At 51.2% G+C, this 26,051-nt stretch overlaps 1 protein-coding gene across 4 annotated transcripts in view; it reads left to right on the forward strand.

Annotated features, from left to right (window-relative positions):
- The first annotated feature begins 6,713 nt into the window (after nucleotides 1-6,713).
- CTIF (cap binding complex dependent translation initiation factor) overlaps nucleotides 6,714-26,051 on the forward strand; it is a 147,112-nt gene continuing 127,774 nt past the window's right edge. For all 4 annotated transcript variants that reach the window (XM_030968553.1, XM_030968550.1, XM_030968551.1 and 1 more), the window contains exon 1: nucleotides 6,714-6,775. The gene's annotated coding sequence lies outside the window, so the exon portion shown is untranslated. The remainder of the gene's footprint in view (nucleotides 6,776-26,051) is intronic.

The following is a 26,051-nucleotide window of genomic DNA, read 5'->3' on the forward strand; positions in this document are numbered from 1 at the left end:
TTGCCCCTCTCCAGCCAAGGGTTGGGCTACCAGCCCCAAGGCAGTACCAGCCCCCAGGTGCTGCAGCCATCCGAGGGCTCCGTGGTGCCCAGCCTGCTCTCCTCAGCCTTTTCATGATGAAAAATGTACCCAGGACCAGAGCCCCTGCCCAAAGCTTGGCTTTCTAGCTACTACATCATTCCAGGCAGAATTCTGAAACTACAGTTTGCCTAAAGGTCAATAAAACTGCCTTACACAGTGTGATACTGAGCAATGAAATGGCCAAGGCAGAGACCCCAGAATAATGGAGTGGTTTGGGTTGGAAGTGACCTGTAAAGCTCATCCAGTGCCATCCCTGCCATGAGCAGGGACACCTTCCACTATCCCAGGTTGCTCTAAGCCCTGTCCAACCTGGAATACCTCCAGGGATGGGGCAGCTACAGCTTCTCTGGGAAACCTGTGCCAGAGCCTCATCACCCTCATTGTGTAAAACTTCTTTATATATAATCCAAATCCATACATTTTTGGTTTAAGATCTTCACCCCTTGTCCTGTCACTACAGGCCTTACTAAAAAGTCTCACTTTTCTTCAAAGCCCCCTTTATTGAAAGATTGCAATAATTTCTCCCCGGAAAATCACATTAGAAAAATGTTTTGCTGCTGTCCTCCATCCAGCATTCTGGATTTTGCAGATCCCTAACCCAGTGAAATTCCCCTGCTTCTTCTCTCACCCCAACTATTAGCAATTCCTTCCCACTGCACCCCTCCAAGCAGCATCACAATCCTTTGATGCAATTAATATCCACAGTAAGGGATTATGGAAAAAAAAAAAAAAACATTTGCAGCCAGAGGAAGAGAGAGATTTCTGGGTTACTGTCATATTTCCTGGCCACCCTTGCCTCTGCAAAACACACTTGTCAATGTTTAATTTGAACTCCAGCAAAACTGGAGTTATTAATGTCTCTGTCAGAGATGTTTTCTGTCACCCTGCAGAGGTGTCTGACAGGATCCATCTTGCCTGGTGTGGAAGGACATCCTTCATCACCACCCCAAGTCCCTGCACTGCCAGCTCTCAGCTCAGCCTCTCAGCAGCTTGACCTTTGCAAATCCTCGGGGCTAGAACCATGGTGATCCTTTAAATTGGTAATTTGTTCTTACCTGGATAATCATACTTTGTATTTGTAAGGCCTCTTTAATCCGAAGATGTAGCTGTGAATTAAATCAGTGGAGGAAAGTAATTAATTATGTCCAGGTAGTCTCATTATTCAACAGAATTATGTGAAATATGGGAAATTAATGCTATTATTTTAAGCAACATGGGAGGTCAAGGAGAAAATCCAGCTGTTCTGAGTTGCAGCTTCTCACCTGTAGTATGGAAAGCAGCATCAGAGCAGGATTTCAACTTTTCTGGAGAAAATCAGTGCTCACAAACCCTGATCTCCAGGAAGCCAGGCTGTTCCCGTGTCAGACCTCCTCCAAATACCAGTGAATTTAGCCTTGACTTGCAAACAGCCTTGGCACCCATGGCTGTGCTGGATAAAAATGCCCTTCTAAAAATAACTGGGAAGTGGGGGAAGGAGCCTGTCCCCACATTCAGCATTTCAACACCAGCTTCACCAGCTTCCCCTCCCACCACAGCCAGGCATTGCTTCACCCGTGGGTACCCTGCTCTGAAATATAAATATAGAATATCTCTCTCTATATATATATCGATCTATATATATATAGATATAGATATATATATAGAGATATAAATTTTTTAATTTTTTTTTTTTTGTAGAGGAGAGAGTACTGACATGCTAGTGCTGTCTCTTTTGTTATGAACACCCTGCCTGGCCACATTCACACCCCATCACCTCTGTTTTTCTCCAGGTTTTCAGCCAGGCTGCCTCACACCTTGAGGCTTGGATGGAGCAGGGACTGCTGGAACTCCACATCCAATTTCCCTGACCCCAGGCACAGACAGACATCTCCCTTGGGAAGGGGGACAGATGCTTGGGAAGGAGGGCAGAGCAGCTCACTCAGGCTCTGTCAGAATGGGAATAAAGACCTTGTCTGTCTCCAGTCCTTTGCTCCTACAGTGGGTCTATTATTTGTGTTTTTAAAGGACGTCTATTTGCTTTCAATTCAACTGCAGCCCAACCATAATAAGGATCAGTCTAATTCTGGCAGGAAGATTGTTGGCCAACTATTTCAAGTGTTTATTTTCCTGCAGAAGTCTCTGAGGGAGCATCTGAGCACTTAATGGCCACAGCCACTTCTTAGAAACCCACTGAGGTCATCACTGTGCCTCCGTCCTGGCAGACACCTCCGTCATCCCACCTGTGCTGGTAGGACTTGGGGAAGAAAAAATGAATTCTCATCTTTAGCTTAATTTTTCAGTACCTGTCTGTATGTAAAAATGAGAATTCCACAGAGGGGATGTACGATTTGAGCAGAGCACAGTACATTGAATTTTGCCTTCAGCTACTTTCTCTGAGGCCAAGATTTGCTCCGAGCTAGAGAAGGGGCACCAAGCTACCAGCACAACCCAGCTACGAGCAAGGTACTTTGTCAATATTCTGTATTTCCCCTTGGAATCAGCAGATTCCCACCATTGCTAAGGCATTTTAAAGCCTATTGCCAGGGCAAGACTAGAGTTTGGCACAGCATTTTTTGAGTTGCAGCTTGCGCTCTCAAAAATCTTCGTGTCCCCGGCTGCTCTTTCCGCCTCTTGCTATTTTCCTGGGACAAAAGTCTTGAGGCTGGAGCGCTTCCCACTGGCAGAGACCCAACAGCTTCCACTGAATTAGGTAGGAGAGAGCTTAGGAAGAGCTCCTAACATCTTCCCAGAGATGCTCAGTGCTTCCCTGGGAGTAGCCCTGGGAGGATGCTGAGGCTGGATTTGTGTCCCAGCACCTTGTGAACTCCGTGCTCGGCAGCACAAGGAGCCAGACAGCCTGCCTGAATTCCCTCTGCTGAGGCAATGCAGGGACTCCCCTGACACCTCACTACCTCCCTAAATGCATGCTTTTAATAAAGAGCCAATTTAATTTCCCAAACACTGAGTCATCTCGTGTTATTACCTGGCATATGGTACCCAGAACAGCAGCCACAGCATCTTTTCCTTGAAAGAAGGATGTTTCTGTTCCCTCCTCCATCCCCGGCTTTTACAACTCCTCTCCTTTCTTTTTCCTTTTAAGCAGAAATCCTCTTCCTTTCCCAACTTCTTTCTAGGCTGTGATGGGATTAAGCCAGAAGCAGGGATGAAAGGAGGAGCTTGGGATGTGCAGCTCAGAGGGGCTGAGGGGAGCAGGGTTGCTCTGGCATGGGGACAGGCTTGGCAGCTCCGCTTTGCTCTTTGGACCTGGAGCTGCGCCAGCTCCTGGAGAAAAGTCCTCAGTCACCGGAAAGCTGCCCCTTCTTCCTGCTGGGACACGTGGATAATGAACGCCATGAGCAGCGTGGCCAGGGAGCCTCAAGCCCACGCAAGGGTGGGAGTGCGACAGACGCGGCACCTGCTCCAGAGTCTGGCACCCACCCCGCTGTGGGTTTGCCTTTAGCCACCCTGCTGCCACCCTGCTGCTACCCTAATGTCACCCTGATGTCACCCTGCTGCCACCTCTCCACATCCCCCCCATATCCCCTGGAAAAACAAACCCAGCTCCTTCTCACACTCCTACACACACTGTGCTCTGCAGGATGGGTCATTTCCCAAAAATCTCAGGCTGGAAGTCTTGTGTCCTGATCCAGCATCCATCTGAGTTCCTGATCCAGAGTCCCCAGTCCTGATACCTTTCAGCTTCCAGCAAGGATTCAGGCAAGTGCTTGGTGGTATTTTGTGACATTTTGCGATGTCTCTTAAGCCAAGGATGCCTTGAGCCTGTTGGGGCAGGAGTGGGGTGCACTAAGAGGTCCCGGCATGGGGGGCCAGGACCTGCTGTGGGGTGCAAGGAGGAGTCCCAGTATTTGGGGCCAGGACCTGCTGTGGGGTGTACAGAAAGGTCCCAGTATTTGGGGCCAGGACCTGCTGTTCCCATCCAGGAGCTGGAATTCCACATGCCAGCGTGTTCACATGTTACTATTATGGGCTGGTGTTCTCTGCAGAGAGTGAGTTGCTCTAAATAACTATCTGAGATGAATTGTTTTCAGGTTAAAGATGACGCTGGAATTCCAAAAAATTAGCATTAACACAAGGGTAGGTCACACCTTTCTTCTCCCCCATACAGCAGGAGCATCCCTGTGAAATCCTGGGCCTGGGGGCTCTTGGTTTAGGGGCTTGAGGGCTGGAGGGGATGTGGGGAGGCTGCGTGAGGAGATGAGCTGGGAAAAAAGGATGTGGGCAGAGCCGTTTTCTGCCCTGGTGAGCTCTGCAGCTCAGCCGTCACTGGAGAGATGCTATTGGCACTCAGATTAATAATTAAACCATAGTATGATCATAGATAAAAATATGAAAATCTAGGCAGTCCCCCTTTTCTTAAAATACAACAAAATAAAAAGAATCTGGAGCTAAATTAACAATGTGCTCTCCCAATTACAGCCACCCTCCAGTGAATATCAGGTTGTCATGACAACCTGCCCAGCAAACGATAAGGCCCAAAATAAAGCACAGCAGGGAGAGAGATCTTTGGAATCCGATTTTGCTGTCAAAGTAGAATTAAGGTTTCTTCAGAGGCCAGCAATTCTGGTGAATTTATGGCTGCAGTCCTTGCGTTGATGTTCATTAATGTGATCCATTTATCCGGATGAATGTGTCAGTAGAACCAGAGAGGGAGCAACAAAGAATCCATGGTTAGAAATGAAGTTAACCTCTTGAATACAACCCAAACCACAAGAAAAGGGGGATGATTGTTGGGTGGGTGTTTTTGAGAGCCTGGTGTGGTAAGCAGAAAGTGGTTTAAATTGCTTGTAGGAACATTTCTGGGTGGCTTTGAGCACCAGAGTTGAAGGGATCCAGTGGACTAGAGAGATGTTTAAAAGGTGCCTAAATTCCGGTTTTCACATTTCTTGTCTCAGAATTTTGTGTGTTTATATAGAAACACTTGGTTTATCTGCCATGCACAGGGACCTAGGCAAGCTTGAGAAATGGGCTTGTGCAAACCTCATGAAATTCAACACAGCCAAACACAAGGTCCTCCATGTGGGTTAGAGTAATCCCAGGCACAAACACAGACTGGCTGGAGAATGGATTGAGAGCAGCCCTGGGAGAAGGAAGAAGGTGCTGTGGGTGAGAGCTGGGCCTGCCCCAGCCTGAACCCCCCTGCCCTGGGCTGAGCCCCCAGCGTGGGCAGCAGGGCAGGGGGGATTCTGCCCCTGTGCCCCTGGGCTCAGGTGAGAGCCCACCTGCAGAGCTGCCCCAGCCCTGGCTCCAACAGCACAAGGAGCTGGAGCTGCTGCAGCCAGTGCAGAGGAGGCCACGGAGATGCTGCCAGGGCTGGAGCCCCTCTGCTCTGGAGCCAGCCTGGCACAGCTGGGGCTGCTCAGCTGCACAAGAGAAGGCTCCAGGGACACCTCAGAGCCCCTGCCAGGGCCTCCAGGGGCTCCAGGAGAGCTGCACAGCCACTGGGGACAAGGCATGCAGGGACAGCAGCCAGGCAATGGCTTCCCAGGGCCAGAGGGCAGGGACAGATTTTGGGCTATTGGGAATTGGGAATTGCTGGCTGGGAGGGTGGGCAGGCCCTGGCCCAGGGTGCCCAGAGCAGCTGTGGCTGCCCCTGGATCTCTGGGAGTGCCCAAGGCCAGGCTGGATGGGGCTTGGAGCAGCCGGGGACCGTAGAAGGTGTCCCTGCCCATGGTAGGGGGTGGGACTGGATGATCTTAAGGTCCTTCCCACCCAAAGCATTCTGTAACTCTGTGAAACACTTGCAGTCTCCTTCTCTTCAGCCCAGTTTGGCCCCCGCTCCTTGAAGCCCAGCTGGATGCTGCTTTGTCCTGAGGAGACGATTGCAGCTCTGAACTGAATCCCGATGGATGCAGGTGAGGACATGCGAGTCGGTGTTTGCCCCTGGCGCTGTGTTGGGTGGGTTAACGGCATCCCAAAGGCTGCCCTGAGACCGGTTGGTCTCTCACCAGCCCCGCAGGGTTTGGGACTCGGTGGCTGAAGGTCCCAGGGTTTGGGCATCTGGGGGTTCCCTGACAGATCCCCAGCGTGCAGGACACGGGCGTCCCTGGTCACATCCCGGGGCTGTGGGATCGGAGGTCCCTGTCAGGCCCCCGAAGGGGTGGATGCGGGGATCTCTGTGAGGGCCGGGGTGCGGGACCAGCCGATCCCCGCGGGGTGAGGGGTGCGGGGGGTCCCTGTCACAATCCGGAGTTCCGGATCGGGGGAGTCCCTGTCAGATCCCTGGCGTGCGGGGGTCCTGGATCCCTGTCACTTCCCGGGATTGCGGGGTCCGGTCAGATCCCGGGTTGCGGGATGAGGGAGTCTCCCTCGGAGCCCGGCGGTGCGAGAGGCGGGAGGTCCCTGTCAGACCCCAGGGGTGGGAGGGCCCGGGGGGTCCCTGCCGGATCCCGAGGTTGCGGTGTCTGGGAGGTTCCTGTCAGAGGCGAGGGGCTGCGGCACTCGTGGTGTCCCCGTGCGGCCCCCCCGCGGCGGGCAGGCCGCAGCCCCGGACTACATCTCCCGTCAGGGCCGGCGCGGGCCGCGGGCGGAGCGCGGCGCGTCACTGCCCGCCGCCCCGGCCCGTCCCTCTGCCGAGCCGGAGCCGGAGCCGGAGCGTCCTCCCGGGCGGCGCCCCCGGAGCCCCCCGCGCCCCCCGCGCCCCGCGCCGCGCCCATGACCCCCTCAGCGGGGCACTGACCGCGCCCGGCCCCGCACGGTAAGCGCGGCCCGGGGGGGACGTGACACAGCACCGGCCGGGGGGGAGCGAAGGGGGGCGGCGGGGGGAGCGCATCCCGGCTTTTGTCTCCCTCGGAAAGACGCGAACCCCGCGGGGAGGTGGGCGTCGTGCCGCCGATGGAGCCGGTTTCTGGGCAGGTCTCGGTGCTGGCGGTGTCGCGGCGGCCTCGCCCCGGGGGGGTTCCCCCCGCTCGGTGACAGCCCGTGCGCGGCCGTGGGGCCCCCCCGGGATGCGGCGGTCCCGACGGAGAGCTCCAGGGCTGGGTTCGGGTGTGCTCCCCGCCTCTGGAAGCTTCCCGGCCGCTCCGTTCGGCCGGAGAAGGGCAGGGCTGCCCCCCAGCCCAGCCCCGCCCCGGGCGAGCCCCCCGTGGGCAGCGGCGCGGGGAGCCCGACGCGTCCCCGCCGCAGGAGCCGCGGCCATCGGCGGCCCCGCGGCGGCAGAGCCGGCGGCGGAGCCCGCACAGCGGCACCGCCGCACAAAGGTGCCCGCCGAGCATCCCCGCGGGGCCGCGGCTCCCCTGGGATGGTCCCGGCTCGGAGCAGCGCCCACCCCGCGGGAGGAGCGGCCCCCGGGCTGGGTGCGGGTGTAGCGAGCGAGGAGGGCTCGCCAGAGACCCGGTTTTGTTGTCGTTTTACGGTTATCGTTTTCCTGCAGAGTCACTCTGGCTGCACGTGGTCTCGGGGGCCGTGGTGGGTGACAGTAGGGGACAACAGATGCTGAGGCAGCGGCAGCCGGCAGCCGTGGGATTTTTTTTGCCGCAGCTGCCCCCAGAAATGCTGGACGCTGGAGGCACAGTTGTTGGGTGTCACTGGCCTCTCCGTGCCTCAAAACTCAGTCCTTGGAGTGGGTTTTCCATAGAATGAGACTAAGGTTCACCTCCCGGGGCCATTCCCTGGGTCAGTCTTCTCTGGAAACGGTGAGATTCCCACCTGTGAGATCCCCCAGTGGACGAAGCAGCAATGCCATTAGGTTGGAAAGGGGCAGGTGCTGTTTCTCAGTGCCCCAAAACCTGGGTGCTTCTCTCAAATGGGCCATTTCCACGTGCCCGTGGGTGCCACGTTCATTCCTTCTCCAGTAATCCACCCTGCTCTTTCTCCACCACTCAGGCAGGTATGGGATGAAGCTTAAAATCACAGCCTCATTAACAGAAATTGAAGAGATGGGAGGAAGCAGAAGATAGACTGAGCTTCCATGTTGTTTCTTTCACTGCAAAGATGCCAAAATAAGACCAGATAATTTACTAGTCCCTTCTCTACAAAACCTAGGAAGGCTTTTTGATGGTGGACCATCATCTGAGCATCCACACTGTGGCAGGGAGGTGCCACACAGGATGGAGGAGAAACCCTCCCACTCTACTGATGATTTATGTGACCTTGACTAGCAAAGGTAGAAATACCTTGTCTCCAGTGAGTGGAAACAGCCATTCTGTTGTGTCCACCATTATTTGACCCTGTGAGGCTCATAAAGGCTTTGCTCTGCCATTGCTGAGCCCAAGGTTCAAGAGCAAAACCTTGTGCTGCATTTTATCCCCTCAAGCCTTGGGTAAGATTTGTAGGCTGTGGTTGCCCTGCACTGTGTTATCTTTGGCACAGACAAGCAGTGGCTGTTTTGGGAAGCTCAGGCTGCGCTTTTTTTTTTATATAATTTATAAGACCTCACGTTGCTTTTAAAGCAGAGGAGCTGCAGTTGGATGCTGCTGCAGGTGAAGGTGATGCAGGGAAGCAGCTTGTCTCAGGTGATCTGGGTAGTGAAGCCCAGCACCTAGCTGGATGAAAGACTGGAGAGAATTTGTGGAGATGAACTGAACTCCAGCTCTGCCTTTGTGATGCCATTTGGAAGAGGGTTGAGGTACCTGAGGGGCTTGGCTGGGTTTGTTCCCGTGGCTGAGTCAGCCTGATCCACAAATGGCATGGGAATGGTCTCTGGAGGGTTCCTGAGAGCCATGAAAAATGGAATGCAAAGCATGGAAACATACTTGGTGGATGTTAGCCCTGCATCCAGACTGTGGAAGAGAAGATGGTGGGATGCTGGGCTTTATCTCCAGAAGTCTCTTCTTCAGTACTTGATTTTGAATGAGGATAACAATACTCTTTTTGCCCTCTGGAGTACCCATGTTGGGGTGAACTGCATGGTTGAGTTCATTCTTCTGTGACCTCCTGGTGAGGACAAATTTTGCTGTGTTGACTCTCCCCTTCTTTCCCAATTTGTGTGTCTCTCTCTCCCATTTCTCCTTGCAGCCATCCTTGCTCCTGCTTGGTTTTTCCCCAGCAGGAAGAGTGTGAAACTGTGGTAGTTGTCACTGGTTGAGATTTTGCCCACAGGTCTCTGCAAAGCAGCAAGAAAACCCTTCTGAACCTAATTTAATTTCATGTTCTTGCTGCTCAGTTGAATCTTTGGGATCCGTTGTATTTGTAAGGAGCTGTAGCTAAAAGTGTAGCAAGACCCTGTGTTTTCTGTGGAAGCGGGGAGCAGCTTTTTCAAAAGCTGTTTGAGACACATTCAACATTCTTCCTTTATGTTCTGATGGTGTAATTAAATATCATCAGTGATTTCACTGCTTTTCACTTTGGCAGAAGTGTTAAGACATTTATGTTACGCTATTGTTAGGTTTCAGAGCTAACAGTTTGCTGCTGTGTTTGGGCTACAATCAGGTTGGGGAAAGGACAACAGAAGATTGGAAGTGTTGAGGCTTCTGGTTGAGTAATCTCCATAAATGCCTCGGGATGTTGTGAAACTCCTCGGAGAAGGGGCAGTTCTGCCACTCGAGGATAATTAGCAGATTACTGTGTCCTCTGAAATGAAGGGCTACTGTAGCCAACCGATCATCTGTTTGTTTGAGACCCTGGCTATTTTATTTTTATTTATTTATATACATTTTTGCAGATGTATATATATTTGTTCACTTACAACGTAGATGCCTTGCTGGTGATCCTGAAAGAAGCATGTTTCCCCCTCAGTTCACACTGAAATGGGAGCAACATTGGATGTTCTTAAAACTTCTGTGCATTTAAGCTTCCCTGCTGAAATGAGAGGTTTTGTTTCTTTCACGTCTGCCTTGAACTGTGCCATGGTCAGTCTTGGCTTGCTGGATTTTGCATTGTCATTGTTATTCTGAAGTGCAGAGGTACCTCAGCAGTGGCCAGGAATGGGAGGTGGTGCCTCTATCACAGATGGATTGCAGAAAACTTGTGATGGAAAATTAACAGATTTGAGAGTTTGCTGCTTGGAGTTAGCTCTTTGAGAGTCCTCTCAGGCAGTCTATGTGATTGAGATATTAGGCACCCCAGGCTGGCTGGGAGCAGCCTTGTGCTCACTCCAGAAGGGCCACTGCTGCTGTCTCCTGTCCTGCACAGACAGCCCTCAGCCTCCCTGTCCCCCAGGCATGCAGCAATTGCGGTCCAGGAGAAGGACTTGGTTTCTGAGGTGGTGGGAGAGCTTGTGGTGACAGAGCCAAACCTCTGCCTGTGCCATCTCTGCAGGACCAGTCCTGCCACACCTGTCGGCCAGGAACCTGCTGCAGGTGTATTTCATAACGTGCAGACATTTATCGAGGGCGTCTCCTCTGTGGCAGCTGGCTCAGCTTCATCTCCTTCCCCAGCCTGGCTGCATCCATGCAGGGGGTGGGGTGGTGGTGGAAAACATCTGCATTTCCACCGGGATGGGAAGGGATATGGGTGGAGTAGCATGGATGTGCTGGGGCTGTCCCTGCGATGGAGAGCAGGGCTGGGTGGCTCTGTGGTGTCCCCATCCACTGGTGTCATAGTGCCTAGGTGACCTGAGGATGCACGTGGCTGCCCACAAGCTTCTTATTTCTCACCTGTGGTTTGAATGGGTCTGTTGGGTTTGCATGGCCAGGTTTTAGTAATGGGGGGAGCTACCAGAGTGGCTTCTGTGAGGAGCTGCCAGGAGCTTCCCCCATGTCCAGCAGAGCCAACACCAGCCAGCTCCAGGACAGACCCCAAGGCCAAGCCTTGATTGTGGCATCTCTGGGATAACAGATTTAAGAAGAAAATAAAATGGTTGCCAGTCACTGGCAGTTGTTATTGTGGCCAGAGAAGAGTGGGGTGAGAACAAGTGAGAGGAACAACTCTGCAGACACAAAGGGCAGTGGAGAAGGAGGGGCAGGAGCTGCTCCAGGTGCCAGAGATTCCCCTGCAGCCCACGGAGGGCGTGGGGGTGCAGAGATGCACCTGCAGCCCCTGGAGGAGCCCATGCCAGAGCAGGGGGTGCCTGCTGGAACAGGGTCCTGGCAGGGATATGCTGATCTGTGGAAACAGGAGCTCATGCTAGGGCAGGTGTACTGAGAGGACTTGTGACCCCAGGGGAGGACCCACGCTGGAGCAGCCTGTCCCTGAAGGACTGCACCCCATGGAAGAGTGATCCACGTTGCAGCAGTTCATGGAGAATTGTTGCCCGTGGGATGGACTCACACTGGAGAAATTCATGTAGAACTGTCTCCTCGGGAGGGACCCCACACTGGAGCAGGGGAAAGACTCTCACTTCTCTCTCACTGACTTCTCTCCCTGAGCAGTGGCAGGAACATCTTGTTCTGAGCTGGTCATAACCCTCATTCCTGTCTCCCTGCACCACTGAGGGAGGAGGTAGAGTTGGGATGGAGGGAGGGGTGAGGGTAAGGTGTTTTTAAGATTTATTTTACTTGTCATTATCCTGCTTTTATTCTATTGTTAATAGATTCAATTAATATTGCAAATTCAAGTCTGTTTTGCCCACAATGGGATTTGGTGAGGGATCTCTCACAGTCCTTATCTCAACTCATGACCCTTTTTGCTCTATTTTCTCTCCCCTGTCCATCTGTGGAGTGGAGTGAGAGATCTGCTTTGGTGATTGCCTGGATTCCAACAAAATGGTCAACACACTGCAATTGGCCTTAATAAAAAACAAACAAACAAACAAACAAACAAAACAAACCAACAAACCAAAACCAACCAACTTCTCCCTCCTTTGGGAGCAGGCTCAGCTGTCTGGGACTGGTTTGTACAGGCTGTTCCACCCTGGAGAGGCTTCACCACCACTGGAACCTGCCCTGCACCAGAGCAGAAGTGACTGGGAAACACAGCTGCCACCAGCTTGCTTGCCCAGGCACCTGCAATGCAATTGCGATTACCAGGGTTCATAATTAGTTCTGAAAAATGCTTTTGAACTCTTGAAATCCTGCAGGAGCTGTGTGGCTTGGCTGGCATTCACCAGGACCTTGGGAGAAGCTAGTGTTCACAACCAAGCTGTTGCCAGTTGTGTTGGGTGGCTTCTGGCCTGGGACACGAGTGGTTGGGTTGGCATGGGAGGAGTGTCTTGGGAGGCTGAGGCACAGGAGGGTCCCTCACATCAGCTGTTCCATACCATACATTGGGGATCACACCCCATGAAGCCCCAAATTAGTGTGGGGATGGTCTGCTGCCAGGTCAAGCAGTGGTAGGACAAGGGGGAATGGCTTTAAGCTGAAAGGTGGCAGATTTGGCTTGGATGTTAGGAGAAACCTCTTCTCAGTGAGAGTGCTGAGGCCCTGGCACAGGATGCCCAGAGAAGCTGTGGCTGCCCCTGCATGTCTGTAAGTGTCCTAGGCCAGGTTGGACAGGGTTTGGAGCAACCTGGAATAGTGGAAGGTGTCCTTGCCCATGGCAGGGGGTGGAACCAGATGGTCCTTAAGGTTCCTTCCAACCCAAACCATTCTGGGATTCTGTGTTTCCATGAAATAAGCAGTTGTGACCCTGAGTTTTTCCCATAATTTGATTAAATCTCAAAGTCTATCTGTGCTACCACAGTGCTTTTGAGCTACAACAGAAATGCACTGCAGAGGTTTCAGGAGTCTTGGCTGTCCCCAGCTTTGAGCACCTCTCTTGTGAAGCCAAAGCTTTGTGAGGTGACATGGAGCTGGATTTGGATGGAGCAACCTTGGCGGAGCCTGGGGCTGGGGCAGCTTCACAGAGGCTGGGCTCACCTGTGGCTGTGAGCTGCTCCTCCTCATATCTGGTCCATGGGGATGTCACCAGCTTCTGCAGGTGGCCTTGAAGGATGGCAGTGACTGCAGAAACAGTCCTTGGTGTTTGTTAGTCAGGGATTTTTCAGTAGTTAAACTGGAGTAAATTTTAAAGGATGTTTTCATCCTGCATAGAAGTGTGTGCTCCAGTCACTGGCAGGTGTATGGCGTAGTCTAGGTCCAGCCAGCCAGGCCAAAGCAGTAGTCTGCAAATCATGGAATCATCATCTGCAAATCATGGAATCGGAATCACTAAGGTTGGAAAATACTTCTAAGAGCACCAGAGCCAATAATCAATGCAGTACCACCACCATGTTCACTACCAAACTGTGTCCTCAAGTGCCACATCCACGTGCTTTTGGAACACTTCTGGGAATGGGGACTCCGCCACTGCCCTGGGCAGCTGTGCCAGTGCCTGACCACCCTTTCAGTGGATAACTTTTTCACAGTACCCAATCTCAACTTCCCCTGGTGCAGCTTGAGCCCGTTTCCTCTTGTCATGTCACTTATTACCTGGAAGAAGCGTCTGGCCCCCACCTGGCTGCACCCTCCTATCAGGGAATTTTGGAGAGTGAGGATGTCCCTTCTGAGCCTCCTTTTCTCCAGGCTAAATGCTGCTTTGTTTTTGGGCGCTGCATTTCCCTGTATTACCCATCCAGAAGCAAATCCCCTGGGGCTAGAGGACTCCTGGGCGCCGTGTCCAACTGCAGTGAAGCCAGGGAGCATTTTAATAACATGTCATCAAAAATACCATGCTGTGTGTCTCAGCAAGAGAAGAAAAGGAAGCAGGAAGGGTTGTAGTTGTGCTGTGATTGTCAGCTGGAGGTTAATAACAATGTTTTATGTTTAAGATGGTGTTTGCTTTGCACAGCGAGAGGAGAGAGGAGTGTATGCCTGAACCCACAGGAATTGTATTCCCTTAAATCAGGGCATATGGTTGATCCAGGGAATGTTTCTTCCCCGCCAGACAATCACCTTGGAGGTGTCTTTGATTTTATTTTCCTTTGGCTTAGGAAGCTGGGCTGGTGATCATGAAATTTGCAGCAGTAGTTTTTGCAGCAGGAGGTTTTACAGGAGGACATGGAGGCTCGGGGGGTGCTTTGGGAAATTATTTCTGTATTTTTCTTGCCATGTGCATGTTTCATCCTTGTGAGTGAGGAGATGAACCAGGTGAAGTTTTCAGGGTCCTGGCTGTGATGTCTGCAGAGGTCTCTAAAGGAAGAGGAGGCCATGGGTGTGGATGAAGGCTGTGCTGAGGTGGTGGACAGTTTTCTCTCCCAGCTTTTCCCCCTTCTTTTGAGATCAGCAGTTTTTCACACCCTGACAGCAACTCTGCAATGAAACACACACTTCTGGAAAGCTCTTATGGTGGATGCTGAGTTTTCCATCTCTCCCTGCATCCGTGCTCTGTCCATCCCTGTGCTAGCCAGGACAGGCAGATGAGTGTTTTTCCTGCCATTGCAGGTGCTCAGAGCAGCACCAGTCATGGGCAGGACATCACAGCCCCCTGGAGTGTCAGCAGAGCTGCAGCATCCCTCCCTGCCAGGATGCTCTTAGTGCCAAGATTCACCTCAGGGCACTGGTCCTCCCCCAATCCTGCATTTTGGAGCATCTGCAGAGCACACATTGTTTTTCTCAAAATTGATTTTGAGAAAAAGCACTTGCTTCACTTTTTTTTTTTTTTTGATAGATATATTTTTGTCACATAGGGTGAAAGATTCATTTATCGACTGCAGTCACTTTGAAGCTTCTCCCCTGTTTTTATGCTTGCTTTTTTTTTTCCAATGAGCAGAAATGAGGCTTATGCACTCAGACTAATTGTCACTTGCTATTCCTCCAGAACCTTTTTTAATATCTAATATCAGCCAAATTTGACAGAGGAGGGCACATTTTGGAGATAAGAACTTACAGGCTGTAAGAAAGAGGGTAGAAAAGGGAAATGTAAATTCTTTCTTATCTGCAAGGAGAGACTGCATCAGTTGTAAACCTAAATAATGTGTGTCTGGGTGCAAGCAGGTTGGTTAATTCTTAAGTAAATTACCTTAGTAATTCACTACAGTTCATTTTAAGGAAATAAACCAAATAATTTTCATCACGGGAAAGGAGGAGTTGGCTGTAGGGATGCTGCCAGGGAGGGTGTGCTGGGATGATGCTAGATAACTTTTAAAGGTTCCCTCCTCTCCCCCCTCCTTTTTTTTTTTTTTTTTTTTTTTTTCTCCCTCCCTCCTCCCCTCCTCTCCCCCCTTCTCTCTCTCTTTCTTCTCTCTCTCTCTCTTCTCTCTCTCTCTCTCCTCTCTCTCTCTCCTCTCTTCTCTCTCTCTCTCTCTCCTCCCTCTCTCCTCTCTCTCTCTCTCTCTTTCTCTTTTTTCTCCCTCCCTCCTCCCCCCTCCCCCCTCCCCTCCCTCTCTCTCTCCTCTTCTCTTCTTCTCTCTCCTCTCCTCTCCTCTTCCTCTCTCCTCTCTTCTCCTCTCTTCTTCTCCTCCTCTTTTTCTCTTCTCTTCTCTCCTCTCCTCTCTCCTCTCTTCTCTTTTTTCTCTTCTCTCTCTTTTCTTCTCTCTTTTCTCTTTTCTTTCTCCTTTTCTTTTCTTTTTCTCTCCTCTCCTCTCCTCTCCTCTCCTCAGGTGTTATACTATGACTGCTCCTGATAGTGGTGTTCCATGTGTTATCATCTACAGGCTCACACAGATTCTTTGCAGGTGAGGTGTGGGTAAATTCTGCCCCAGAAGGTTGCTTGGACACTTGCCAGGCTCAGCACAGTTTCCCATCAGGACTGAGGTCACGGCTGGCAGTATCACCTGCAGAAGATGAGGCAGCATTGCAGTGGCTTTTCAGCATCAGCCATGGTCCAGGAGCTTGCCTTGGAGCTGGAGATGCTGTTACAAGTGATTAGTGAGCTTCCAGTTCCCAGAGGAGCCACGGATGGTGTTCTACCCCTCTCTCCTCTCGTTCCCATTGCAGCTGCAGCAGAAGGCTGCCTCTTCTGTCCCTTTCCTGCCTGCTGTCACTATGTGCACTTTGATTTTTGTTTTTTTAAACTTACTGGTTTTTTTGTTTTACACCGGGGATTCTCTTCCTTTTTTGTCAGCTCAGAGAATGACTTTCCTTATGCTCTTCTCTGTTTAGGGATATGGGGGAGGAAGTGACTCAGCCTTTCCCCCCACTCTGATTTGCAGAGTCATCCCTTGCTGGCTTTGCCGAGTTTTTCCTTGAGCACCTCCAGTTACGCTGGCTTCATTCAGCAGGAGCATTCCCGCCTCATTCCGACAGGGAAGGGCACAGTGGGGAAGGATGAGCCCTCAGCAGGATCTTTCCCTGTGCCAGGAGCAGAGTGAAGCAGCGAGCAGGCCGTGCTGCCAGACCTGTGGCAGCTCCAGGTCTCCTGTCTGCTCCTTGTCCTTGCGGACATCTGTGGAGGAAGGGCCAGCCAAATGGAATTTCGAGGGCTGGCCTGGTCATACAATAAAAAAATGATGGAAAGTGATGTCATGGGCTCTCCCAGGAGGGGAGGTGGCTCGGGTTGTGCTGCTGGAGGATGCCCTGCTCGCCTGGGTGATGGATGGATGGTGACACGGGCTCCATGCAGGACTGCTGCCAGCTTGCCTTTCATGGCAGGGCTGAAACGGCTGCTAAATACCAGGGAGGACACACTGCCTGCTCTGCTCTCCACAGGGCTTTCAGACACTGCTGCTCTGCAAGGAAGCCAGTAAATCATCTGCCACTCTAAGTGATACCAGGCATTCTGGTGTCCCTTGTATAAAAAACAAGTGCGTTAGTTTTGGGTTAATTATTCTTCTATCCTGGAAGCCAGCATAGCTCTGCTTCTCTCTAAAGGGGACAAGGGCAGATAAAAAGGAGATGAAACTCCCAAGCCCTCTAGAATTGTACCAGTGTGTTCCCAAATCAGATACTCAAACTCTAAGAGCAATTCTGATCTGCTGAGGGAATTCCAGCATGCATCACTTACTGATTTGCTTTATAACACAAGGAAGTCTGGCATCAAAAATGAATATTTGTGTGGTAGTGAGGGTAGTGCTGGGAAGGACAAAGTTGGTCATCATCTAGAAATACTCCAGTAATGTCTCTTGGGTTTAGACTTGATTGTGTTCATCTTTTTTCTCCTCTTTTAAGACGTCCAGCCACATCATGAACCTGTCCTCACAGCATCCTGTGCTCTGCCTTAGGCCATATTTAGCTGCCTTCTGAACATCTCTGTCTATTGATTAAAAGCATTAGGAGGAATGTCAGCTTGGAAGCAATGGGTTTGATTAGCTGATTATTTTAACAAAAAACCAGGTGAGCTTTGATTAAAAGTACACAGGGAACTGTAGTGACTGTTTTTTAATATGCTGGAAGGGAGGTCAGAGCACATAACCAAATGAGAGCATTGGTCAGGATATTAATGAGGGGAGTTTGGAGGCTGAAGGTCAACACTGGGCATGACATCTTCTGCATGACCTAGGAATATGGAAAATTATTTGTGTGCATTTAATGGGGGCTGCTGGTTTTTGGCTAGTGAACTGTAGTGCATGTAGGCACTTCATGGTTGCATGAAGCACACAGGAAACAGCTGAGTCTGTAGGATGCTGTTCTTGGGTGAAGGTTGGGTTTAACTTGGATCAGTCAGTCAGTGGAGTAATTACATCCTGAAGTACTTAATGAATTCAGAGAATCATACAGTCCTGGAATGGTTTAGGTGGGAAGCACCTTAATATCATCCAGTTTGATCCCCTGACATGTGCAGGGACACCTTCCACTGTCCCAGGCTGCTCCAAGCCCCATCCAGCCTGGCCTTGGGCACTGCCAGGGATGCAGGGGCAGCCACAGCTGCTCTGGGCACCCTGGGCCAGGGCCTGCCCACCCTCCCAGCCAGCAATTCCTAATTCCCAATAGCCCAAAATCTGTCCCTGCCCTCTGGCCCTGGGAAGCCATTGCCTGGCTGCTGTCCCTGCATGCCTTGTCCCCAGTGGCTGTGCAGCTCTCCTGGAGCCCCTGGAGGCCCTGGCAGGGGCTCTGAGGTGTCCCTGGAGCCTTCTCTTGTGCAGCTGAGCAGCCCCAGCTGTGCCAGGCTGGCTCCAGAGCAGAGGGGCTCCAGCCCTGGCAGCATCTCCGTGGCCTCCTCTGCACTGGCTGCAGCAGCTCCAGCTCCTTGTGCTGTTGAGGGCTCCAGATGCTCTGCAGGTGAAGTCTCACCTGAGCAGGGCAGACCTTGGATTTTCTACAGTTGGCAGGTGGGAAAAGCTTGCTGGTGTCAACACAGCTGTGTGGACTGCAAGCAAGAGGCTTCACAAAACCATCCCGTGCTGTTTGTTGTTGTTTGGGTTGTTCTGAGGATCTGTTGTGGGTTCTAGTGGCAGGTGAGAGTACTGATGAGGTGTTCAGAAAGAAGCAGCTTAAAAAACAATGTGGAGGCTCCAGTGAGGGATTGTCTGCCTCCTCTGTTAAGAAAAGCAAATGTCTTTTGGAAGGTGGTGGTTTGACTCAAATCAGTGCAAGGAGGGAGACTGGAAAGCCCAAGCATAGGTGACTGGTTTCTGTGCTCTGGGCTGGAGGTTGGGCCCCAGGAATAGATGGCCAAATCAGAGCGTGGCAGATGATGGCACAGATGGGGAGGAAGAGCCAAGAGCAGGTTGGAGCAGTGAGCACATCCTCCTCTTTGGTCTGCCCTTCCTGTTTGCTTGATCTGGGGTCAAACATCTGGATGTGATCTCAGTCCAGCCAACACGCTGGGCCTGCAGCTGTGGCTCTTTCTAGGCCTTGAGCCCCGAGTCTGCCAGCATGGGCAGAGCTGATGGCAAACCATCCAGGAAGGAGGAGATGAGTAATAAAAAGCTTCTGTCTCCCTTTCTCCAGGGAAAAGTGCATGCATTCCCTGTTCAGCACTCACTGCATGGGACCATTCTCTGCCTCCCAGAGCAGGCAGCTTTGCTCAGCGGGATTGTCACGTACTTGAATTTCATGTCAGTCTGTTTCCTCTCCTGAAGGTCAGCCTGACCTTGCTGTGTTAGGATGTCTCTTTTGGTTTTCATTGAGCTTGAAGCATGTCTTTCTTTCTTTGTCATGGAAGTCTGGGCTCAGGGAAGATCTCCATAGGTAAGATCTTGGAGTTCTTCTGGATTGAAGTAAGCTCCTCTGGTCCAGCCCTCTGCTCAGTGCAGAGCCTGCTTCTACATCAGACCTGCTCAGGGCCTCCTCCAGCCGAGTCCTGCTGCTGTTTCCAAGCTGCACACCCAGATCTCACACTCAAGTTACATGTTGGCTGCTGAACCACAGCTCAAAGCAAAGGAATTTTCCAGTATCCCATCAGAGTTTCCCAAGCTTCACCTACCGATCCCCAGAACTGGAGCTGAGCAGCTGCGGCTGTTTGCTGCTGGAGGAGGCTTTCTGCTGCTGGTGTTTCCCTGGCATTCTGCTGCTGGGATTCTCAGCTCCTGGGGGGTATCAGCACTCCCGGGCAGAGCGGCAGCGCGTGTGTGTGCTGGGGAGGCTTATCGCCAACTGACCTAATTATTGTAATCTCGCTCTTCCCTAGAATAGTGAAGGTTTCCTTGGCTCTCAGGAGGCTTCACGGGTTTTTCCAAGCTGTTCTTTGATTTATTGTCTGTCTCCTAATAATAATGTTCTTTTGCTCAGGCTAGGTGAAGCCTGAAAGTAAGGGTTGTAGCCAGGGAGAGTGTAATACTTGTGAACTGCTTTTTCTGCTCCAGTGGCCATCCTGCTGGGTTTGGTGGTCTCAGCCTGCCAGACTTTCCAGGCAGCCTCCCTGCAGGGATTTCTTTGCTGCCATGCTCTTCATCACAGCTCCCTCCTCTTCCCTGATGGTACACATGCATCCTCTTACTGCAGAAATCCTCTGGCTGCTAAAATTAACAGGTGAAAACTGTGCAGTGATGCTTTCTACCCAGCTCTTGGATGCAGACTTGTTGCCAGTCCCTTTTTTTCTTTAGTTACCCATCCCATTCTCTTTGTTACCTATTCCATTTCTTTGTTGCCTATCCCATTTTTTCTTCTTTTCTATCCCTTCTTTTGTGTTGCCTGTCCCATTTTTGTGTCCCTTATGCCCCATCTCATTTGTGTTGTTCTTCCTGATCTCTTTTTTTTGTTTGTTTGTTTTTGGCTTTTTGTTTTTTGGTGTCTGTCATGATTTTTTTATTCTCTATCCCATTTTTCTTCCTTTTGCTCTCCCCACTGTGGTTTCTCCCTTCTGTACCTGGCTCTTTTCCTGTTTATGTTTATTTGGCTACAGGTATAGACCAGGTGCCTTTTAGAGGTGCCAAATTCTTATTTTTTCCAGCAAGACAGGGATTTGCAGCATGTTAACAGGGTTTAACATGTACTTCAACATTAAAAAAATAAAGCCTAGGACAGGAAAAAAAAAATTAAATCCAGCCCAACAACAAAACATTGCAACCTGGGATGAATTTCCTCCATTCAGGCACTTGATTTTCTTTGTGTAAGCTGTAGCTGGGATTTTGGAGCTCAGAGCTCCACGGTTGGGCAGAGAATAACTCACGTAACGTGGTGCCTCCTCACAGGAGCAGGGCTTACTGCTAAGCTTCCTGGTTAAACCACCTGATGGGATCAGCAGAGGTTAGCAGCACTGCAGGGGCTTGGTGGCAGAGGGCTTGGAAAACAACAAGTCAGCAGCACTGCCCTGAAAACCTGTTTTGTTTGGGGCTTTGTGTCGCCTCGCCCTGCACGGGATCCAGTTGGACCTGAAAGGGAGCGGGAGAGGATGGAGCAGGGCATCACACGAGGCTTTATCTGTTGGGGTTTCTGCACCCCTGGGTGTTATCTTGTGCAGTGCCTTATAGTCTCTGGAGAGTAAATATTTTCTCCTGCGGCAGAGCAGCCCGTGGAGGAGCTGGGAACGAGCCAAAGCAGAGGCATTGCTGGGAGGTTGTCTTGAAAGGGCTGGCACTGGGCTTGTGCCTGGTGTTCCACCTTGCCAGCAGAACTGGGGCTGTACCAGTGCCTCATCTTTTTGAGAGAGTGTGAGTTCCCATTTTCCTTATTTCCCTTTATAGAAAGGGAGGTTCCTAACTTTCTAACTTTCACGTGGATTGTAGTAACACTTTAAATTGCAAATCTTTCCTGAAGCGCTGCTGTGTCCTTTGGGTGAGTAGCCCAAGTTATCCTCAGATTCTCAGTGAATAGTCTTCAACACCAGGCCATAAAACAGACAGTTAATGCTAGCTCCATTTTTTTCCTTAATTAGCCTGCAGAAAAATCATAGTGCTAAGGATAGTTGTGGGGAATAAGGGTGGTTTTGGCTGTGTTCAATGAGAATAGATATTTTTATTTTGTTGAAACGGGAAATAAAATAATGTCAAGTCCCATTTCAATCCAAAATGAAATGTGGTTTAAATTATTTTGCACTATAAGGGAGAGTTGTGGAAATTCAGTGTACATCACCACAAAATAAAACAAAAAAATCCTTTGTTAAAAAATACAAAACTCTAAAAAAAAGTGAAACTGTTTTTTCAGTGTTTCCTTCCCAGTGGTTTGGCTGCAGTGACTTGACCAAAACAATTTTGAAATTCATCAAGCCAAATCTAGGGTGCTGGAAAACAAGTAATTTTTAAAAATTGTTATTACGTGATAGGTTCAGACTTTTGCTTCTTCAAGGGTGAATTTTGTTCCGCTGGAGACTGTGACAGAGGAGAGACATGACCCTTGTCCCACATTGGGACGTGTGGCTTGAGTGCCAGGTGTCACCTCTGGTTCCTGGTGCTGGAAGGCCTTTGGATATCATGGATATGTGGGAATGCTCATGAGCAGCAGGGTGTTCCCAGGGACCAGGGGGAATAGTCAGCAGCAGCAGAGTGTTCCCAGGGACCAGGGTCCTCAGGAAGCACTGGCACAAAGTTTCCCAGAGCAGCTGTGGATCCCTGGAATTGTCCAAGGCCAGGTTGGATGGGGCTTGGAGCAATCTGCCCTGGTGGGAGGTCCCTGCCCATGGCAGGGGTGGCACTGGATGGCTTTTGAAGTCCCATCCAACCCAACCATTCCATGGTTCTATGAAACCTCTAGAAGGAGTGGGAAGAACCTGCCCCAAACACCAGAGTTACGTGTTTATCTTGGCATTCTTGGCATCTTCCTCTGAAGCCTCCAAGTCCTGCACTACCTCAGCCCTAGGAATGAAGTTTATTTTCTTTCATGTATAATTTATTGCAGAAATGCCTTTTCCAGTCCCATGTTAAATTCTGCTGCTGAATTGTTGGGTTATAAAGACCCCTCAGACCAACATCCCTACCCTGTGCTGGCACCCCAGAGCTGGGAAAGGTGGGGCTCTGCCTTCAAGGGCCTTTGATGGTATATCCCTAAGCAGTTTCTTGATTAATCAAATTCTCCCTTGACTCTTTTCTTTCCTTTTTTTTCTGCAAAGCAATATATTTGAGCTCTTTATTTAATCTCTGAAGTCAAAGGTACATGAATAGCAGGCATCCTGCTGTGGTGTTTCTGCTGAAGCTGCAGACGCTGCTGCCCTGTGCTGCACCTACAGCCCTCCCCCCATGATCCCATTGCCTTGCTGCATCCTTTGGGTGGGTGCCCCGAGTTATCCTTACTGTGAATTGTCCTCAGCAAATAATTATTGCTAACTCTAGCTTTTTCTCTTAATTAGCCTGTAGAGAAATCATGGTGCCAAGGATAGTTGTGGGGGATGAGAGTATTTTTAGCTGGGTTCAATGAGAACAGATATTTTGTTGAAACAGGAACCGAAATAATGTCAAGTCCTGTTTCAGTCCCAAATGAAATGTCTTAAATTGTTTTGCACCATAATGGAGAGCTGTGTGAAATTTAGTGTTCCATGAAAGAAAAGAGCAGCGTTTGTGTTTTACAAGAGAGGGAAGTGAGGCGGGATGGAGGAGCTGGTGTCACACCAGTCCCACGTGAAGTGCATGGCACATTTAGGTCTGTGGTGGATGCAACAGCTGGACAAAGAGCAGCTCAAGGATATTTTAGGGCAGATTTTATGTTCTTGTCCCCAGTACACCAGCAGCAGTACTGGAACTCAGCAAGGCTTTCTTGCACTGCATGAAGAGAGCCTACAGGAAAGATGGAGAGGGGCTATTGGAGTGACAGGACACAAGAGGGATGGCTTCAAACTGACAGAGAGTAGATTTAGGTTAGATATTAGGAAAAAAGTAGGTGCTGAGGCCCTGGTGCAGGTTGCACAGGGAATTTGTGTCTGGGCCATCTCTGGAAGTCTCCAGTGCCAGGTTGGATGAGGTTTGGAGCAGCCTGGGACAGTGGAAGGTGTCCTTGCCCATGGCAGGGGGTGGGACTGGAAGATCCCTTCCCACCCAAAGCATTCTGTGATTCTGTGGTCTGAGACCTGGGGTTAGCAGAAGGGACTGGTGTCAGGGTCACTGACAGCAGGGAAGATTAGAAGCCAGGGTTGGTAAATCCCAAAGCTGTCTTGATCAGGGCCAGTCCCAACTGTCCTTGCTGCTGGTGGAGGTAAACAGACCAGCCAAGCTCATGTTCATTTCAAAACAATTTACTTGTCATGTCCTGAAAGTACCTTCTCTCTGTTTGCTTTGTAATAACAAACCCCTCCCTGTCCTGCTCCTGCCTGCCAGGGCTCAGCCAGGTCCCCTGGGTGATAAATGTAGCTGTGCAAGTGCTTGCAGCATCTTTACACGCTGGGAGTCAGCAGGCTGCTCTTCCCACCCCCATTGCTGGCTTCATGTCATCCCTCACTCACTGCAGTTTAGGGGGGGAATAACCACAGGTGGAGTGGGGCCACCTGGGAAGGGAATTTTTGGTGATCTGTGGCAGCATTGCTGGTGCAGAGCATCCAACAGAGTGATAGTCTGGGAGTGATTGCAAAAAAAATGCACTTCAAACCTCAGAAAGGAGGCTGGTGGCTGGCCAGTAGCTCCCAAAAATTCCTGTCTGGGGAGGTGCTTGGTATTTTTGGGCTGGTTCCCTAAGGCAGGCATTTTCCTGGTGGATTGGTTCAAGCTGCCTCATCAGCTGCTGGAAGGAGGTAAAAGCTGGGGATGGATTTGAGAGGAGGGTTGAGCTGGTGGGCTTGGCTTATGCTGCTTGTACAAAGCAAAGCTTGGGAGGGTTTTGTTTTCCCCTATCCTGGGCTGGGCATTCCTGCTGCTGTGACTTTAGTCAGTGTGGTGGGGTCACACAGGGAACCCATCCCTGCCACACAGCAGCATCCCTGGGCTAGGTAAGACCTTTGGTGGATGCTGTGGTGCTTGTGCTGCATCCTGTTCCTTGCTGGGACAGCTGCTGGGAGCCCAATGCAAAACCTGGGTCTATCTGAGTATTACATTTGCTTTCCTAAGTGCAGTGGGAAATTATGTTGGAGAACATGGTGTGACATCCTTGTAGCCTGAAAAGTGGATTTAGTGTTTGCAAGGGCATCTAGGAAAAAATTGTTTTGTGGAGAAATTATTCTCTTTGATGGTGATGAGGTCTTGGCACAGGGTGCCCAGAGCAGCTGTGGCTGTCCCTGGATCCCTGGGAGTGCCCAAGGCCAGGTTGGATGGGGCTTGGAGCAGCCTGGGACAGTGGAAGGTGTCCCTGCACATGGCATAATTGAGATGAGGTTTAAGGTCTCTTCCAACCCAAACCATTCCATGATTCTGTGATCTCCTTAAGGTGTGAGAGCTGTCTTAGATGATGCTCTTTGCATGTAACCCCATCCCAACCAGCAGCCAAGGCTGGGAAGGTTTGCTCCTTTTGGTTTTAGCAACAGGAACCCACGGCAGATTTGCTTTCGATGGTGCAGAAGGTGGCTGATGTTGCAAAAAGCACCTTGCTTCCTCATTCCTATCTCATCTTCCAGAAATGTTGAATTTGGGATGTACTAGAGGCTCTCCTGTCCCTGTTCTTGTTGCACAGAAGAGCTTCATTTCCAAAAAAGGGGAAAGCTGTGATGAAGGGAAGCAGTTGATTGGGATGGAGGTGAGAATCCTTAAGGATGGGAACCTCATAAGGTTTAACAAGGCCAAGTGCTGCACCTGGGTCAGGGCAACCCAGGGATCAACCCAGGCTAGGAGTGAGCAGAGGGAGCAGCCCTGGGAGACGGAGCTGGAGGTGCTGTGGGTGAGAGCTGGGCCTGCCCCAGCCTGAACCCCCTGCCCTGGGCTGAGCCTCAGCGTGGGCAGCAGGGCAGGGGGATCCTGCCCCTGTGCCCCTGGGCTCAGGTGAGAGCCCACCTGCAGAGCTGCCCCAGCCCTGGCTGCAACAGCACAAGGAGCTGGAGCTGCTGCAGCCAGTGCAGAGGAGGCCACGGAGATGCTGCCAGGGCTGGAGCCCCTCTGCTCTGGAGCCAGCCTGGCACAGCTGGGGCTGTTCAGCTGCACAAGAGAAGGCTCCAGGGACACCTCAGAGCCCCTGCCAGGGCCTCCAGGGGCTCCAGGAGAGCTGCACAGCCACTGGGGACAAGGCATGCAGGGACAGCAGCCAGGCAATGGCTTCCCAGGGCCAGAGGGCAGGGACAGATTTTGGGCTATTGGGAATTAGGAATTGCTGGCTGGGAGGGTGGGCAGGCCCTGGCCCAGGGTGCCCAGAGAAGCTGTGGCTGTCCCTGGATCCCTGGGAGTGTCCAAGGCCAGGCTGGATGGGGCTTGGAACAACCTCATCAAGTGGGAGGTTTTATTGTCCGTGGCAGGGGCTTGGACTGGATGACCTTTAAAGGTTTGTTCCAACCCAGACTGTTCTGTGATTCTATGATTCCCAGGAGGAGAGGACCAGCTGGCTCCTCCTAGCATAAAATCCATCCAGGAGTGGCAGCTCCAGCATTTTGGCTGGTGGCCAAGGTATGTTCTCTGAATGCTGCTACAAGCTGGTGTATAGGCATAAAAATGCTTTTTGCCAGTGAGCCACGGGCATGATTTAATGGGGATTAAGCAGCCTCCATGCCTGCCCTGCTGCTGACCGGGGTGCGCTGCTCCCGCCCAGTCCCTCCCATGGGCAGCCACCAGTGGGATGGATTACTTCAGCAGGTTGACATCTCAACTTAGAGTTGGATGTGTCTTTTAGGATTACAGAGCTTTTCACAGCCCAAGTGCCTATTATATTGCCTGGGTGCCTGGAAAGAAAAGATTTTGTCCCGATAATGGTTTCCCTTTGGTTATTTACAAAGGGCGATGCGTGGCGGCCGGCACGGGTGCACGAGTGACTGTGTATGGATGAACTCGTGGTTGTGGTGCTTTTATTTAGGATGTGGGCTGTGCTCTCTGCCTGCAGAACACTGTCTGCGCAGAGAGTTTTGTACGCTGGCTGCTGCTTCCA

Source organism: Camarhynchus parvulus, chromosome Z, assembly GCF_901933205.1.
Source record: "Camarhynchus parvulus chromosome Z, STF_HiC, whole genome shotgun sequence".
In the NCBI taxonomy this organism is placed as follows: Eukaryota; Metazoa; Chordata; class Aves; order Passeriformes; family Thraupidae; genus Camarhynchus; species Camarhynchus parvulus.